The following is a 16964-nucleotide window of genomic DNA, read 5'->3' on the forward strand; positions in this document are numbered from 1 at the left end:
GGACTGACTTCCATACCAACTCCTAAACAGGAGGACTGACTTCCATACCAACTCCTAAACAGGAGGACTGACTTCCATACCAACTCCTAAACAGGTGGACTGACTTCCATACCAACTCCTAAACAGGAGGACTGACTTCCATACCAACTCCTAAACAGGTGGACTGACTTCCATACCAACTCCTAAACAGGTGGACTGACTTCCATACCAACTCCTAAACAGGAGGACTGACTTCCATACCAACTCCTAAACAGGAGGACTGACTTCCATACCAACTCCTAAACAGGAGGACTGACTTTCATACCAACTCCTAAACAGGAGGACTGACTTCCATACCAACTCCTAAACAGGAGGACTGACTTCCATACCAACTCCTAAACAGGACTGGACTGGGAGGATACCAACTCCTAAACAGGAGGACTGGGAGGAGCTCCGGAGGGGATCTACACGTCCATCATAGAAGATTGAAGTAAACAGATCACCAATATGAAACAGGATTTTCCTCATATACCATTCCAAACCCCTCACATTGGGAACCTCAGTTGGAGTGACAGTGTCAGAAACTATACAGACTCTGAAACAGGTGGTGGCTTCCTTTTCACAATTCAGAACCAGACCTGTTTATCAGCTTAACCTTATAAATGTTTAAACAAATCAATCTCTAAAATATAGTGATTAAACCAGCAAATAAAAGGGTCTCAGATTGTTGTAATGGATAAAGTGAATATCTTCTTGAAGCCAATAGACAATAGAACATGTTAAACACTATGTTCCATTGTCCAGGAGGACTGACTTCAACACAACAGAAAACACAAAGATGAATCCAGGAGATAAACTGTATGAGGTTAAAATAAGTTTTAATTAATGTGAATGTCATATTTATGGAAAGTACATTCTAATTGCATTATCCTATCTTTATCTGCCATTATCTCAGAATGACATGTTCCCCTGCTCCAATTCATTATCTCAGAATGACATGTTCCCTGTGCTCCAAATCATTTCTCTCAGAATGACATGTTCCCCTGCTCCAAATCATTATCTCAGAATGACATGTTCCCTGTGCTCCAATTCAATTCTCTCAGAATGACATGATCCCTGTGCTCCAATTCATTATCTCAGAATGACATGTTCCCTGTGCTCCAATTCATTATCTCAGAATGACATGTTCCCTGTGCTCCAATTCAATTCTCTCAGAATGACATGATGCCTGTGCTCAAATTAATTTCTCTCAGAATGACATGTTCCCCTGCTCCAATTCATTATCTCAGAATGACATGTTCCCTGTGCTCCAATTCATTATCTCAGAATGACATGATCCCTGTGCTCCAATTCATTATCTCAGAATGACATGTTCCCCTGCTCCAATTCATTTCTCTCAGAAAGACATGTTCCTGTGCTCCAATTCATTATCTCAGAATGACATGTTCCCTGTGCTCCAATTCATTTATCTCAGAATGACATGTTCCTGTGCTCCAATTCATTATCTCAGAATGACATGTTCCCTGTGCTCCAATTCATTTATCTCAGAATGACATGTTCCCCTGCTCCAATTCATTATCTCAGAATGACATGTTCCCTGTGCTCCAATTCATTATCTCAGAGTGACATGTTCCCTGTACTCCAATTCATTATCTCAGAATGACATGTTCCCTGTACTCCAATTCATTATTTCAATTCAATCTCAGAATGACATGTTCCCTGTGCTCCAATTCATTATCTCAGAATGACATGTTCCCTGTGCTCCAATTCATTATCTCAGAATGACATGTTCCCTTGCTCCAATTCATTATCTCAGAAGAATGACATGTCCCTGACCAAAATCTCAGAATGTAATGTTCCATGTGCTCCAAATCTTTCTCAGAATGACATGTTCCCTGTGCTCCAATTCATTATCTCAGAATGACATGTGCTCCAATTCATTATCCAGAATGCATGTTCCACAGGCCATCTCAGAATTCATTATCTCAGAATGACATGTGAATTATCCCTGTGCTCCAATTCATTATCTCAGATGATGACATGTTCCAACCATTATCTCAGAATTGACATGTTCCCTGCTCCAATTTATCTCAGAATGACATGTTCCTGTGCTCCAATTCATTATCTCAGAATGACATGTTCCCTGTGCTCCATCTCAGAATGACATGTTCCCCTGCTCCATACAGAATGACATGACCTGTGCTCCAATTCATTATCTCAGAATGACATGTTCCCTGTGCTCCAATTCATTATCTCAGAATGACATGTTCCCTGTGCTCCAATTCATTATCTCAGAATGACATGTTCCCTGTGCTCCAATTCATTATCTCAGAATGACATGTTCCCTGTGCTCCAATTCATTATCTCAGAATGACATGTTCCCTGCTCCAATTCATTATCTCAGAATGACATCTTCCCCGTTCTCCAATTCATTATCTCAGAATGACATGTTCCCTGTGCTCCAATTCATTATCTCAGAATGACATCTTCCCCGTTCTCCAATTCATTATCTCAGAATGACATGTTCCCTGCTCCAATTCATTATCTCAGAATGACATGTTCCCTGCTCCAATTCATTATCTCAGAATGACATGTTCCCTGTGCTCCAATTCATTATCTCAGAATGACATGTTCCCTGTGCTCCAATTCATTATCTCAGAATGACATGTTCCCTGTGCTCCAATTCATTATCTCAGAATGACATGTTCCCTGTGCTCCAATTCATTATCTCAGAGTGACATGTTCCCTGTACTCCAATTCATTATCTCAGAATGACATGTTCCCTGTACTCCAATTCATTATCTCAGAATGACATGTTCCCCTGCTCCAATTCATTATCTCAGAATGACATGTTCCCTGTGCTCCAATTCATTATCTCAGAATGACATGTTCCCCTGCTCCAATTCATTATCTCAGAATGACATGTTCCCTGCTCCAATTCATTATCTCAGAATGACATGTCCCCTGCTCCAATTCATTATCTCAGAATGACATGTTCCTGTGCTCCAATTCATTATCTCAGAATGACATGTCCCCTCTGCTCCAATTCATTATCTCAGAATGACATGTTCCCTGCTCCAATTCATTATCTCAGAATGACATGTTCCCTGCTCCAATTCATTATCTCAGAATGACATGTTCCCTGCTCCAATTCATTATCTCAGAATGACATGTTCCCTGCTCCAATTCATTATCTCAGAATGACATGTTCCCTGTGCTCCAATTCATTATCTCAGAATGACATGTTCCCTGTGCTCCAATTCATTATCTCAGAATGACATGTTCCCTGCTCCAATTCATTATCTCAGAATGACATGTTCCCTGTGCTCCAATTCATTATCTCAGAATGACATGTTCCCTGCTCCAATTCATTATCTCAGAATGACATGTTCCCTGTGCTCCAATTCATTATCTCAGAATGACATGTTCCCTGCTCCAATTCATTATCTCAGAATGACATGTTCCCTGCTCCAATTCATTATCTCAGAATGACATGTTCCCTGCTCCAATTCATTATCTCAGAATGACATGTTCCCTGCTCCAATTCATTATCTCAGAATGACATGTTCCCTGCTCCAATTCATTATCTCAGAATGACATGTTCCCTGCTCCAATTCATTATCTCAGAATGACATGTTCCCTGCTCCAATTCATTATCTCAGAATGACATGTTCCCTGTGCTCCAATTCATTATCTCAGAATGACATGTTCCCTGCTCCAATTCATTATCTCAGAATGACATGTTCCCTGCTCCAATTCATTATCTCAGAATGACATGTTCCCTGTGCTCCAATTCATTATCTCAGAATGACATGTTCCCTGTGCTCCAATTCATTATCTCAGAATGACATGTTCCCTGCTCCAATTCATTATCTCAGAATGACATGTTCCCTGCTCCAATTCATTATCTCAGAATGACATGTTCCCTGCTCCAATTCATTATCTCAGAATGACATGTTCCCTGCTCCAATTCATTATCTCAGAATGACATCTTCCCCGTTCTCCAATTCATTATCTCAGAATGACATGTTCCCTGCTCCAATTCATTATCTCAGAATGACATGTTCCCTCTGCTCCAATTCATTATCTCAGAATGACATGTTCCCTGCTCCAATTCATTATCTCAGAATGACATGTTCCCTGCTCCAATTCATTATCTCAGAATGACATGTTCCCTGCTCCAATTCATTATCTCAGAATGACATGTTCCCCTGCTCCAATTCATTATCTCAGAATGACATGTTCCCTGTGCCCCAATTCATTATCTCAGAATGACATGTTCCCTGCTCCAATTCATTATCTCAGAATGACATGTTCCCTGCTCCAATTCATTATCTCAGAATGACATGTTCCCTGCTCCAATTCATTATCTCAGAATGACATGTTCCCTGCTCCAATTCATTATCTCAGAATGACATGTTCCCTGCTCCAATTCATTATCTCAGAATGACATGTTCCCTGCTCCAATTCATTATCTCAGAATGACATGTTCCCCTGCTCCAATTCATTTCTCTCAGAATGACATGTCCCCTGCTCCAATTCATTATCTCAGAATGACATGTCCCCTGCTCCAATTCATTATCTCAGAATGACATGTTCCTGTGCTCCAATTCATTATCTCAGAATGACATGTCCCCTCTGCTCCAATTCATTATCTCAGAATGACATGTTCCCTGCTCCAATTCATTATCTCAGAATGACATGTTCCCTGCTCCATTATCTCAGAATGACATTATCTCAGAATGACATGTTCCCTGCTCCAATTCATTATCTCAGAATGACATGTTCCCGTGCTCCAATTCATTATCTCAGAATGACATGTTCCCTGCTCCAATTCATTATCTCAGAATGACATGTTCCCTGCTCCAATTCATTATCTCAGAATGACATGTTCCCTGTTCCAATTCATTATCTCAGAATGACATGTTCCAATTCATTATCTCAGAATGACATGTTCCCCTGCTCCAATTCATTATCTCAGAATGACATGTCCCCTCTGCTCCAATTCATTATCTCAGAATGACATCTTCCCCGTTCTCCAATTCATTATCTCAGAATGACATGTCCCCTCTGCTCCAATTCATTATCTCAGAATGACATGTTCCCTGCTCCAATTCATTATCTCAGAATGACATGTTCCCCTGCTCCAATTCATTATCTCAGAATGACATGTTCCCTGTGCCCCAATTCATTATCTCAGAATGACATGTTCCCTGCTCCAATTCATTATCTCAGAATGACATGTTCCCTGCTCCAATTCATTATCTCAGAATGACATGTTCCCTGTGCTCCAATTCATTATCTCAGAATGACATGTTCCCTGTGCTCCAATTCATTATCTCAGAATGACATGTTCCCTGCTCCAATTCATTATCTCAGAATGACATGTTCCCTGCTCCAATTCATTATCTCAGAATGACATGTTCCCTGCTCCAATTCATTATCTCAGTCTTCAGAGGATCTACATTCACATTATTCCACACACAGGTTCTTAGGTCTTATAGTCAGACTTTTACAGAGGCTTTTTTTGATTTCTTGTTTCGTTTTGATGTTAAGTGTAATTTTATCTGTAAATATATGCAAAATATGCATCCATCATGTGAATAGTGTTTTTAAATAATCCATGAAATGAAAATCTTTTGATAAACTGTTGTGTAAAAGTCTGACCATTTAATGTCTTCTCACAATAAAACAAAAACAAAAAACATTCTTCCTTGAAGCAAAACCTTCCTGCTCTAACCACTAGGCTACCCTGCCGCCCCATGTGTTGTAAAACCTTCCTGCTCTAACCACTAGGCTACCCTGCTGCCCCATGTGTTGTAAAACCTTCCTGCTCTAACCACTAGGCTACCCTGCTGCCCCATGTGTTGTAAAACCTTCCTCTCTAACCACTAGGCTACCCTGCTGCCCCATGTGTTGTAAAACCTTCCTCTCTAACCACTAGGCTACCCTGCTGCCCCATGTGTTGTAAAACCTTCCTGCTCTAACCACTAGGCTACCCTGCCGCCCCATGTGTTGAAAAACCTTCCGGCTCTAACCACTAGGCTACCCTGCCGCCCCATGTGTTGTAAAACCTTCCGGCTCTAACCACTAGGCTACCCTGCCGCCCCATGTGTTGTAAAACCTTCCTGCTCTAACCACTAGGCTACCCTGCTGCCCCATGTGTTGTAAAACCTTCCTGCTCTAACCACTAGGCTACCCTGCTGCCCCATGTGTTGTAAAACCTTCCTGCTCTAACCACTAGGCTACCCTGCTGCCCCATGTGTTGTAAAACCTTCCTGCTCTAACCACTAGGCTACCCTGCCACCCCATGTGTTGTAAAACCTTCCTGCTCTAACCACTAGGCTACCCTGCCGCCCCATGTGTTGTAAAAACTCTTCACTAGGCTACCCTAACCACCATGGCTGAAAAACCCTAGGCTACCCTGCCCCATGTGTTGAAAACCTTCCTGCTCTAACCACTAGGCTACCCTGCTGCCCCATGTGTTGTAAAACCTTCCTGCTCTAACCACTAGGCTACCCCCTGCCACCCCATGTGTTGTAAAACCTTCCTGCTCTAACCACTAGGCTACCCTGCTGCCCCATGTGTTGTAAAACCTTCCTGCTCTAACCACTAGGCTACCCTGCTGCCCCCATGTGTTGTAAAAGGTGGTTTTGCTCATTTTCAACCATTTTTCAATAAATAAAACCTGAAATACCCCATTGTATTGATGTAAACTTTCAACTGGCTACCAGTTTCAGTCTGATGAAGACCCCATCAGCCTGTGGTGCTTGGGTTGAAGATCAACTGGGCTGGCAGGTAGGATTTAGTTCTCCCTGTTTCTGGCCCACACTCCAGTACCCCAGGTGGTGGTACTGCACAATAACGTTGGACACCATCTGCTGTTAAACCCCACCGAAGTGAAGAAGAAGTAGTAGTACTAGTAGTAGTATTGTACCCCATGTAGTGGTAGTAGTAGTAGTCCAGTGGTAGTGGTAACCAGTGGTCATAGTAGTAGAAGTAGTAGTACCCTAGTACCCCATGTGTTGTAAAAGTCTCTAACCACTAGGCTACCCTGCTGCCCCATGTGTCAGAAAAAGTGGTCTCTAACCAGTAGTAGTAGTAGCCACCCCAGTAGTAGTAGTAAAGTGGTCTAGTCCACTAGGCTACCCTGCCACCCCATGTGTTGTAGTAACCTTAGCTCTAACCACTGCTACCCTAGTGGCCCCATGTGTTGTAAAACCTAGTGGCTCTAACCACTAGTGGTACCCTAGCCACCCCAGTGGTAGTGGTCGTAGTGGTAGTAGTAGTAGTGGTAGTAGTGTGGTCCCATGTGTTGTAAAACCTTAGTGCTCTAACCACTAGGTACCCTGCCACCCCATGTGTTAGAAAAACCTTCCTGCTCTAACCACTAGGCTACCCTGCCACCCCATGTGTTGTAAAACCTTCCTGCTCTAACCACTAGGCTACCCTGCCACCCCATGTAGTTGTAAAACCTTCCGGCTCTAACCACTAGGTACCCTGCTGCCCCATGTGTTGTAAACCTTCAGTGCTCTAACCACTAGGCTACCCTGCTAGCCCCATGTGTTGAAAAACCTTGGCTCTAACCACTAGGCTACCCTGTAACCCCATGTGTTGTAAAAACTCTAACCACTAGGTACCCTGCCACCCCATGTGTTGTAAAACGTAGTGGTAACCAGCTCTAACCAGTAGTAGTAGTAGTGGCTAGTAGCTGCCCCATGTGTTGTAAAAGCAGGCTCTAACCACTAGGCTACCCTGCTGCCCCATGTGTTGAAAAACCTTCAGGCTCTAACCACTAGGCTACCCTGCCACCCCATGTGTTGTAAAACCTTCCTCAGCTCTAACCACTAGGCTACCCTGCCACCCCATGTAGTAAAACCTTCCTAGCTCTAACCACTAGGCTACCCTGTGCCCCATGTGTTGTAAAACCTTCCGTGCTCTAACCACTAGGCTACCCTGCTGCCCCATGTGTTGTAAAAAACCCTGCTGCCCCATGTTCTTCAGGCTCTAACCACTAGGCTACCCTGCTGCCCCATGTGTGTTGGTAAAAACCTTCAGGCTCTAACCACTAGGCTACCCTGCTGCCCCAGTGTGTGGTAGTAAAACCTTCAGTCTAACCAGTAGTAGCTACCCTAGTAGCCCCATGTGTTGTAAAACCTTCAGGCTCTAACCACTAGGCTACCCTGCTGCCCCATGTGTTGTAAAACCTTCAGGCTCTAACCACTAGGCTACCCTGTGCCCCATGTGTTGTAAAACCTTCAGCCCCAGGCTACCCTGTGCCCCATGTGTTGTAAAACCTTAGGCTCTAACCACTAGGCTACCCTGCTGCCCCATGTGTAGCCACCCCATGTGTAAAACCTTCAGCTCTAACCACTAGGCTACCCTGGCCACCCCATGTAGTTGTAAAACCTTCTAGGCTCTAACCACTAGGCTACCCTGCCACCCCATGTGTTGTAAAACCTTCCTGCTCTAACCACTAGGCTACCCTGCCACCCCATGTGTTGAAAACCTTCAGGCTCTAACCACTAGGCTACCCTGCTGCCCCATGTGTTGTAAAACCTTCCTGCTCTAACCACTAGGCTACCCTGCCGCCCCATGTGTTGTAAAACCTTCCTGCTCTAACCACTAGGCTACCCTGCTGCCCCATATGTAAATCAGCGTATATTTAAGGTGGTTTTGCCTCATTTTCATATTTACATTTTTCAATAAATAAAACTTGAAATACAAAATATATTGTATTGATGTAAACTTTCAACTGGCTAAACCAGTCTGAGAGAAACCCTATCCCCTGTGGTGTTGTTAAAATCAACTGGCTCTAACCACTAGGCTACCCTGTTTCCCCATGTTTCTGTAAAACCTCCAGCTCTAACCAGTAGGCTACCCTGCTGCCCCATGTGTTGAAAAACCTTCTGCTGTTAACCACTAGGCTAAGAAGTAGCCCCATGTGTTGTAAACCTTAGTAGTAAGTGGTAGTGGTAGTGTGCCCCATGTGTTGGTAAAAGTAGTGCTCTAACCAGTAGTAGTACCCTGCCACCCCAGTAGTAGTAGTAAAAGTGGTCGTGTAGTAGCTAGCACCCCATGTGTTGTAAAGTAGTTCAGGCTCTAACCACTAGGCTACCCTGTAGCCCCATGTGTGTTGAAAAACCTTAGTAGCTCTAACCACTAGGCTACCCTGCCACCCCATGTGTTGTAAAAACCTTAGTAGTGCTCTAACCACTAGGCTACCCTGCTGCCCCATGTGTAGTAAAACCTTCCTGCTCTAACCACTAGGCTACCCTGCACCCCATGTGTTGTAAAACCTTCCTGCTCTAACCACTAGGCTACCCTGCTGCCCCATGTGTTGTAAAACCTTCAGGCTCTAACCACTAGGCTACCCTGCTGCCCCATGTGTTGTAAAACCTTCAGGCTCTAACCACTAGGCTACCCTGCTGCCCCATGTGTTGTAAAACCTTCCAGGCTCTAACCACTAGGCTACCCTGTAGTGTGTGTAAAACCTTAACGCGCTCAGCTAGGCTCTAACCCTAGCTGCCCCATGTGTTGTAAAGCCTTAGTAGCTCTAACCACTAGGCTACCCTGCTGCCCCATGTGTTGTAAAACCTTGGCTCTAACCACTAGGCTACCCTGTAGCCCCATGTGTAGTAAAAAGGCTCTAACCACTAGGCTACCCTGCAGCCCCAGTAGTAGTAAAAGTCAGGCTCTAACCAGTAGGCTACCCTGCTGCCCCATGTGTTGTAAAACCTTCAGGCTCTAACCACTAGGCTACCCTGTCGCCCCATGTGTTGGTAAAACCTTCAGGTAGTAACCACTAGGCTACCCTGCCACCCCATGTGTTGTAAAACCTTCAGTAGCTCTAAGAAGCTAAGCCCCAGTAGTGTAGTAGTAAAACCTTCAGGCTCTAACCAGTAGGCTACCCTGCTGTAGTAGTAGTAGTAGTAGTAGTGGTCGTAGTAGTAAGTAGTAGTGCTAGTAGTAGTAGTAGTAGTAAGTAGTTTAGTATGTCGTAGTAAATAGTAGTTGTAGTAGCAGTAATATAGTTGTATTGATGTAGTAGTACTGGTAAAGTTTCAGTAGTGAGTGAGAGGAAAGAAATCCCTATTAGCCTGTGGTGCCTGAGTTGAAGATCAACTGGGCTGGCAGGTAGGATTTAGTAGTAGTCCAGTTTCTGGCCCACACTCCAGTACAGTAGGTGGTGGTACTGCACAGTAAGTGGATACCATCTGCTGTTAAACCCCACCGAAGAAGAAGAAGTAGTTGTAGTAGGAGTAGTAGTAGTAGTCAGTAGTAGTAGTAGTAGGTAGTAGTAGTAGTAGTAGTAGTGGTAGTAGTAGTAGTAGTAGTAGTAGTAGTAGTAGTAGTAGTAGTAGTAGTAGTAGTGGTAGTGGTAGTAGTAGTAGTAGTAGTAGTAGTAGTAGTAGTAGTAGTAGTAGTAGTAGTAGTAGTAGTAGTAGTAGTAGTAGTAGTAGTAGGTAGTAGTAGTAGTAGTAGTAGTAGTAGTAGTAGTAGTAGTAGTAGTAGTAGTAGTAGTAGTAGTAGTAGTAGTAGTAGTAGTAGTAGTAGTAGTAGTAGTAGTAGTAGTAGTAGTAGTAGTAGTAGTAGTAGTAGTAGTAGTAGTAGTAGTAGTAGTAGTAGTAGTAGTAGTAGTAGTAGTAGTAGTAGTAGTAGTAGTAGTAGTAGTAGTAGTAGTAGTAGTGGTAGTAGTAGTAGTAGTAGTAGTAGTAGTAGTAGTGGTAGTAGTAGTAGTAGTAGTAGTAGTAGTAGTAGTAGTAGTAGTAGTAGTAGTAGTAGTAGTAGTAGTAGTAGTAGTAGTAGTAGTAGTAGTAGTAGTAGTAGTAGTAGTAGTAGTAGTAGTGGTAGTAGTAGTAGTAGTAGTAGTAGTAGTAGTAGTAGTAGTAGTAGTGGTAGTAGTAGTAGTAGTAGTAGTAGTAGTAGTAGTAGTAGTAGTAGTGGTAGTAGTAGTGGTAGTAGTAGTAGTAGTGGTAGTAGTAGTAGTAGTAGTAGTAGTAGTAGTAGTAGTAGTAGTAGTAGTAGTAGTAGTAGTAGTAGTAGTAGTAGTCGTAGTAGTAGTAGTAGTAGTAGTAGTAGTTGAAGAAGAAGAACAACAACAACAAAGTTGAGTAATAAAACCAGGAAATGGTTTCGATTGTTTTTTCACCATTCATTTTTCCATCTGGGATTTTAGAGCTACTTATGAGGTCTGTGTTTCATGTTGTCTTACCCTGGCGTGATGTTTTGATAACTGCACAAACTCTCTCCGACAAGGAAACTTTTATCAATAATTATCATCGCACATTTTTTAAGGTAAATTGAATGTATTGATAAAACTCACCTTGTCCAAGAGAGAATTACACGACTATCAAAATGTAAGGTAAGCAAAACACAAAACAAACAACTAACTCTAATTGAAGGTCAAATTCACAGAGTGAAAATGATTGTTGTAAAAACCATTGGAACCATTTTTATGTTTTTCTGGGCATAATGACGCGTCCACGGTGTCAGGATTTATGGCTGATTTAACATGAAATCGTCAACCCTGTTATGGTCAACCCTGTTATGGTCAACCCTGTTACAGTCAACCCTGCTATGGTCAACCCTGCTATGGTCAACCCTGCTATGGTCAACCCTGTTATGGTCAACCCTGTTATGGTCAACCATGTTATGGTCAACCCTGTTACGGTCAACCCTGTTACGGTCAACCCTGCTATGGTCAACCCTGCTATGGTCAACCCTGTTATGGTCAACCCTGTTATGGTGTTATAGTCAAACGGTCAACCCTGTTATGGTCAACCCTGTTGTTATGGTCGACCCTGTTATGGTCAACCCTGTTATGGTCAACCCTGTTACGGTCAACCCTGTTATGGTCAACCCTGTTACGGTCAACCCTGTTACGGTCAACCCTGTTATGGTCAACCCTGTTATGGTCAACCCTGTTATGGTCAACCCTGTTATGGTCAACCCTGTTATGGTCAACCCTGTTATGGTCAACCCTGTTATGGGTTATGGTCAACCCTGTTATGGTCAACCCTGTTATGGTCAACCCTGTTATGGTATGTTATGGTCAACCCTGTTATGGTGTTATAGTCAACCCTGTTATGGTCAACCCTGTTATAGTCAACCCTGTTATGGTCAACCCTGTTATAGTCAACCCTGTTATGGTCAACCCTGTTATAGTCAACCCATGTTATGGTCAACCCTGTTATGGTCAACCCTGTTATGGTCAACCCTGTTATGGTCAACCCTGTTATGGGGTTATAGTCAACCCTGTTATGGTCAACCCTGTTATAGTCAACCCTGTTATGGTCAACCCTGTTATGGTCAACCCTGTTATGGTGTTATGGTCAACCCTGTTATGGTCAACCCTGTTATGGTCAACCCTGTTATGGTCAACCATGTTATGGTCAACCCTGTTATGGTGTTATGGTCAACCCTGTTATGGTCAACCCTGTTATGGTCAACCCTGTTATGGTCAACCCTGTTATGGTCAACCCTGTTATAGTCAACCCTGTTATAGTCAACCCTGTTATGGTCAACCCTGTTATGGTCAACCCTGTTATGGTCAACCCTGTTATGGTCAACCCTGTTATGGTCAACCCTGTTATGGTGTTATAGTCAACCCTGTTATAGTCAACCCTGTTATAGTCAACCCTGTTATGGTCAACCCTGTTATGGTCAACCCTGTTATGGTCAACCCTGTTATGGTCAACCCTGTTATGGTGTTATGGTCAACCCTGTTATGGTCAACCCTGTTATGGTCAACCCTGTTATGGTGTTATGGTCAACCCTGTTATGGTCAACCCTGTTATGGTCAACCCTGTTATGGTCAACCCTGTTATGGTCAACTCTGTTATGGTCAACCCTGTTATGGTCAACCCTGTTATGGTGTTATGGTCAACCCTGTTATGGTCAACCCTGTTATAGTCAACCCTGTTATGGTCAACCCTGTTATGGTCAACCTGTTATAGTCAACCCTGTTATGGTCAACCCTGTTATGGTCAACCCTGATATGGTCAAGTCTGTTATGGTCAACCCTGTTATAGTCAACCCTGTTATGGTCAACCCTGTTATGGTCAACCCTGTTATGGTCAACCCTGTTATGGTCAACCCTGTTATGGTCAACCCTGTTATAGTCAACCCTGTTATGGTGGTCAACCCTGTTATGGTCAACCCTGTTATGGTCAACCATGTTATGGTCAACCCTGTTATGGTTATGTTATGGTCAACCCTGTTATGGTCAACCCTGTTATGGTCAACCCTGTTATGGTCAACTATGTTATGGTCAACCCTGTTATGGTCAACCCTGTTATGGTCAACCTGTTATGGTCAACTATGTTATGGTCAACCATGTTATGGTCAACCCTGTTATGGGGTTATGGTCAACCCTGTTATGGTCAACCCTGTTTTGGTCCCTGTTATGGTCAACCATGTTATGGTCAACCCTGTTATGGTCAACCCTGTTATGGTCAACCCTGTTATGGTCAACCCTGTTATGGTCAACCCTGTTATGGTCAACCCTGTTATGGTCAACCCTGTTATGGTCAACCATGTTATGGTCAACCCTGTTATGTTGTTATGGTCAACCCTGTTATGGTCAACCCTGTTATGGTCAACCCTGTTATAGTCAACCCTGTTATAGTCAACCCTGTTATGGTCAACCCTGTTATAGTCAACCCTGTTATGGTCAACCCTGTTATGGTCAACCTATGTTATGGTCAACCCTGTTATGGTCAACCCTGTTATGGTCAACCCTGTTATGGTCAACCCTGTTATGGTCAACCCTGTTATGGTCAACCCTGTTATGGTCAACCCTGTTATGGTCAACCCTGTTATGGTCAACCCTGTTATGGTCAACCCTGTTATGGTCAACCCTGTTATGGTCAACCCTGTTATGGTCAACCCTGTTATGGTCAACCCTGTTATGGTCAACCCTGTTATGGTCAACTCTGTTATGGTCAACTATGTTATAGTCAACCCTGTTATAGTCAACCCTGTTATGGTCAACCCTGTTATGGTAAACCATGTTATGGTCAACCCTGTTATGGTCAACTATGTTATGGTCAACCCTGTTATGGCCAACTCTGTTATGGTCAACCCTGTTATGGTCAACTTTGTTATGGTCAACCCTGTTATGGCCAACTCTGTTATGGTCAACCCTGTTATGGTCAACCCTGTTATGGTCAACCCTGTTATGGTCAACCCTGTTATGGTCAACTCTGTTATGGTCAACCATGTTAATTTATTTGTCATTTAATAGGCACCATAGACATTTATTTAACCTCTTGAGAAGGAAAACATGTTTATTAAACTGAACATCAACACTTCATGACATAATGTTAAAATTAGGTGAAATCACAAGTTTCACTCCCCACAAGGGACTAATGTTGTGGAACATCACCTGTGATCTGCTCATATCATGAATGTGAAGGTCAGTTTGTAGCCTACTATGCAGTTACATAATGGCTGTTGAAGTTATGGCTCACATTTCTTGGCAACATTAGAAGTCAGATAAATGTGCTGATTGGAAGGAAATAATTAATATTAATGTAAAAAAACAACATTTCCCTAATTTTAAGGTCAACCCTGTTACGTGAAGTGAACCACAGATTATTGTACATTATATTAACCAGTAGGGCTGTACATTTTAAATAAAGGTTCAGAGTGAATTTCAGTGCCCCTCTGGCACAATCCCTAGACAGAGGACTGGGTGTCTTTTACTGGTTTAAAGCTCATTTCCTGTAATTCTAACTATTTTTTTACACGGTTTAGGCCAATCACCAGAGTGGAAAATTAGGTGTATTCAGGGTGCTTTGAACATTAAATGAACACTCATAATTCAATTGTTACTGTGAGATTTTGTGGGGATGAAATGTAAAGTTTGCTAGTATTTATGAGACATACTTTTGAGGTGTTTTTGACACTTTATTCAGACAGTAATGAGATGGGAGACGGACAAATGCTAGAAACAGTGGGGAGGTTGGAAGCAGGGATGGATCTCTGTTCTCAGGTGGAAAGTTGTATGAGACGTACCAGGAAGTGTTACCACGACACCAAGGCTCTGCACAGGAAATCAGACACGTACCAGGAAGTGTCACCACGACACCAAGGCTCTGCACAGGAAATCAGACACGTACCAGGAAGTGTCACCACGACACCAAGGCTCTGCACAGGAAATCAGACATGTACCAGGAAGTGTCACCACTACACCAAGGCTCTGCACAGGAAATCAGACATGTACCAGGAAGTGTCACCACTACACCAAGGCTCTGCACAGGAAATCAGACACGTACCAGGAAGTGTCACCACTACACCAAGGCTCTGCACAGGAAATCAGACACGTACCAGGAAGTGTCACCACTACACCAAGGCTCTGCACAGGAAATCAGACATGTACCAGGAAGTGTCACCACTACACCAAGGCTCTGCACAGGAAATCAGACACGTACCAGGAAGTGTCACCACTACACCAAGGCTCTGCACAGGAAATCAGACACGTACCAGGAAGTGTCACCACTACACCAAGGCTCTGCACAGGAAATCAGACACGTACCAGGAAGTGTCACCACGACACCAAGGCTCTGCACAGGAAATCAGACACGTACCAGGAAGTGTCACCACGACACCAAGGCTCTGCACAGGAAATCAGACACGTACCAGGAAGTGTCACCACGACACCAAGGCTCTGCACAGGAAATCAGACATGTACCAGAAAGTGTCACCACGACACCAGGCTCTGCACAGGAAAAGACATTACCAGGAAGTGTCACCATACACCAAGGCTCTGCACAGGAAATCAGACATGTACCAGGAGTGTCACCACTACACCAAGGCTCTGTTATAAATACAGGAAATCAGACATCCACCAGGAAGTGTCACCACGATACCAAGGCTCTGCACAGGAAATCAGACATGTACCAGTGTCACCACTACACCAAGGCTCTGCACAGGAAATCAGACACGTACCAGGAAGTGTCACCAACACCAAGGCTCTACAGGAAATTTGACACGTACCAGGAAGTGTCACCACTACACCAAGGCTCTGCACAGGAAATCAGACACGTACCAGGAAGTGTCACCAACACAAGGCTCTGCACAGGAAATCAGACATGTACCAGGAAGTCTACACCAAGGCTCTGCACAGGAAATCAGACACGTACCAGGAAGTGTCACCACGACACCAAGGCTCTGCACAGGAAATCAGACATGTACCAGGAAGTGTCACCACTACACCAAGGCTCTGCACAGGAAATCAGACCACTGCTACACCAGGAAGTGTCACCACACCTTACCAAGGCTCTGCTACACCTGGTTATCAGCATCATCCATCCTTCAAGGAATGATGTTACCACCACTACACCTGGTCTGCATCAGGAACACCTTACCACTGCTACACCTGGTTATCAGCAGAGTCCCAACACCTTACCACTGCTACACCTGGTTATCAGCAGAGTCCCAACACCTTACCACTGCTACACCTGGTTATCAGCAGAGTCCCAACACCTTACCACTGCTACACCTGGTTATCAGCAGAGTCCCAACACCTTACCACTGCTACACCTGGTTATCAGCAGAGTCCCAACACCTGGTCACCACTACACCTGGCTATCAGCAGAGTCCCAACACCTTACCACTGCTACACCTGGTTATCAGCAGAGTCCCAACACCTTACCACTGCTACACCTGGTTATCAGCAGAGTCCCAACACCTTACCACTGCTACACCTGGTTATCAGCAGAGTCCCAACACCTTACCACTGCTACACCTGGTTATCAGCAGAGTCCCAACATACCACTGCTACACCTGGTTATCAGCAGAGTCCCAACACCTTACCACTGCTACACCTGGTTATCAGCAGAGTCCCAACACCTTACCACCACTGCTACACCTGGTTATCAGCAGAGTCCCAACACCTTACCACTGCTACACCTGGTTATCAGCAGAGTCCCAACACCTTACCACTGCTACACCTGGTTATCAGCAGAGTCCCAACACCT

Source organism: Oncorhynchus tshawytscha, unplaced genomic scaffold (genome assembly GCF_018296145.1).
Source record: "Oncorhynchus tshawytscha isolate Ot180627B unplaced genomic scaffold, Otsh_v2.0 Un_contig_1944_pilon_pilon, whole genome shotgun sequence".
NCBI classification, from domain to species: Eukaryota; Metazoa; Chordata; class Actinopteri; order Salmoniformes; family Salmonidae; genus Oncorhynchus; species Oncorhynchus tshawytscha.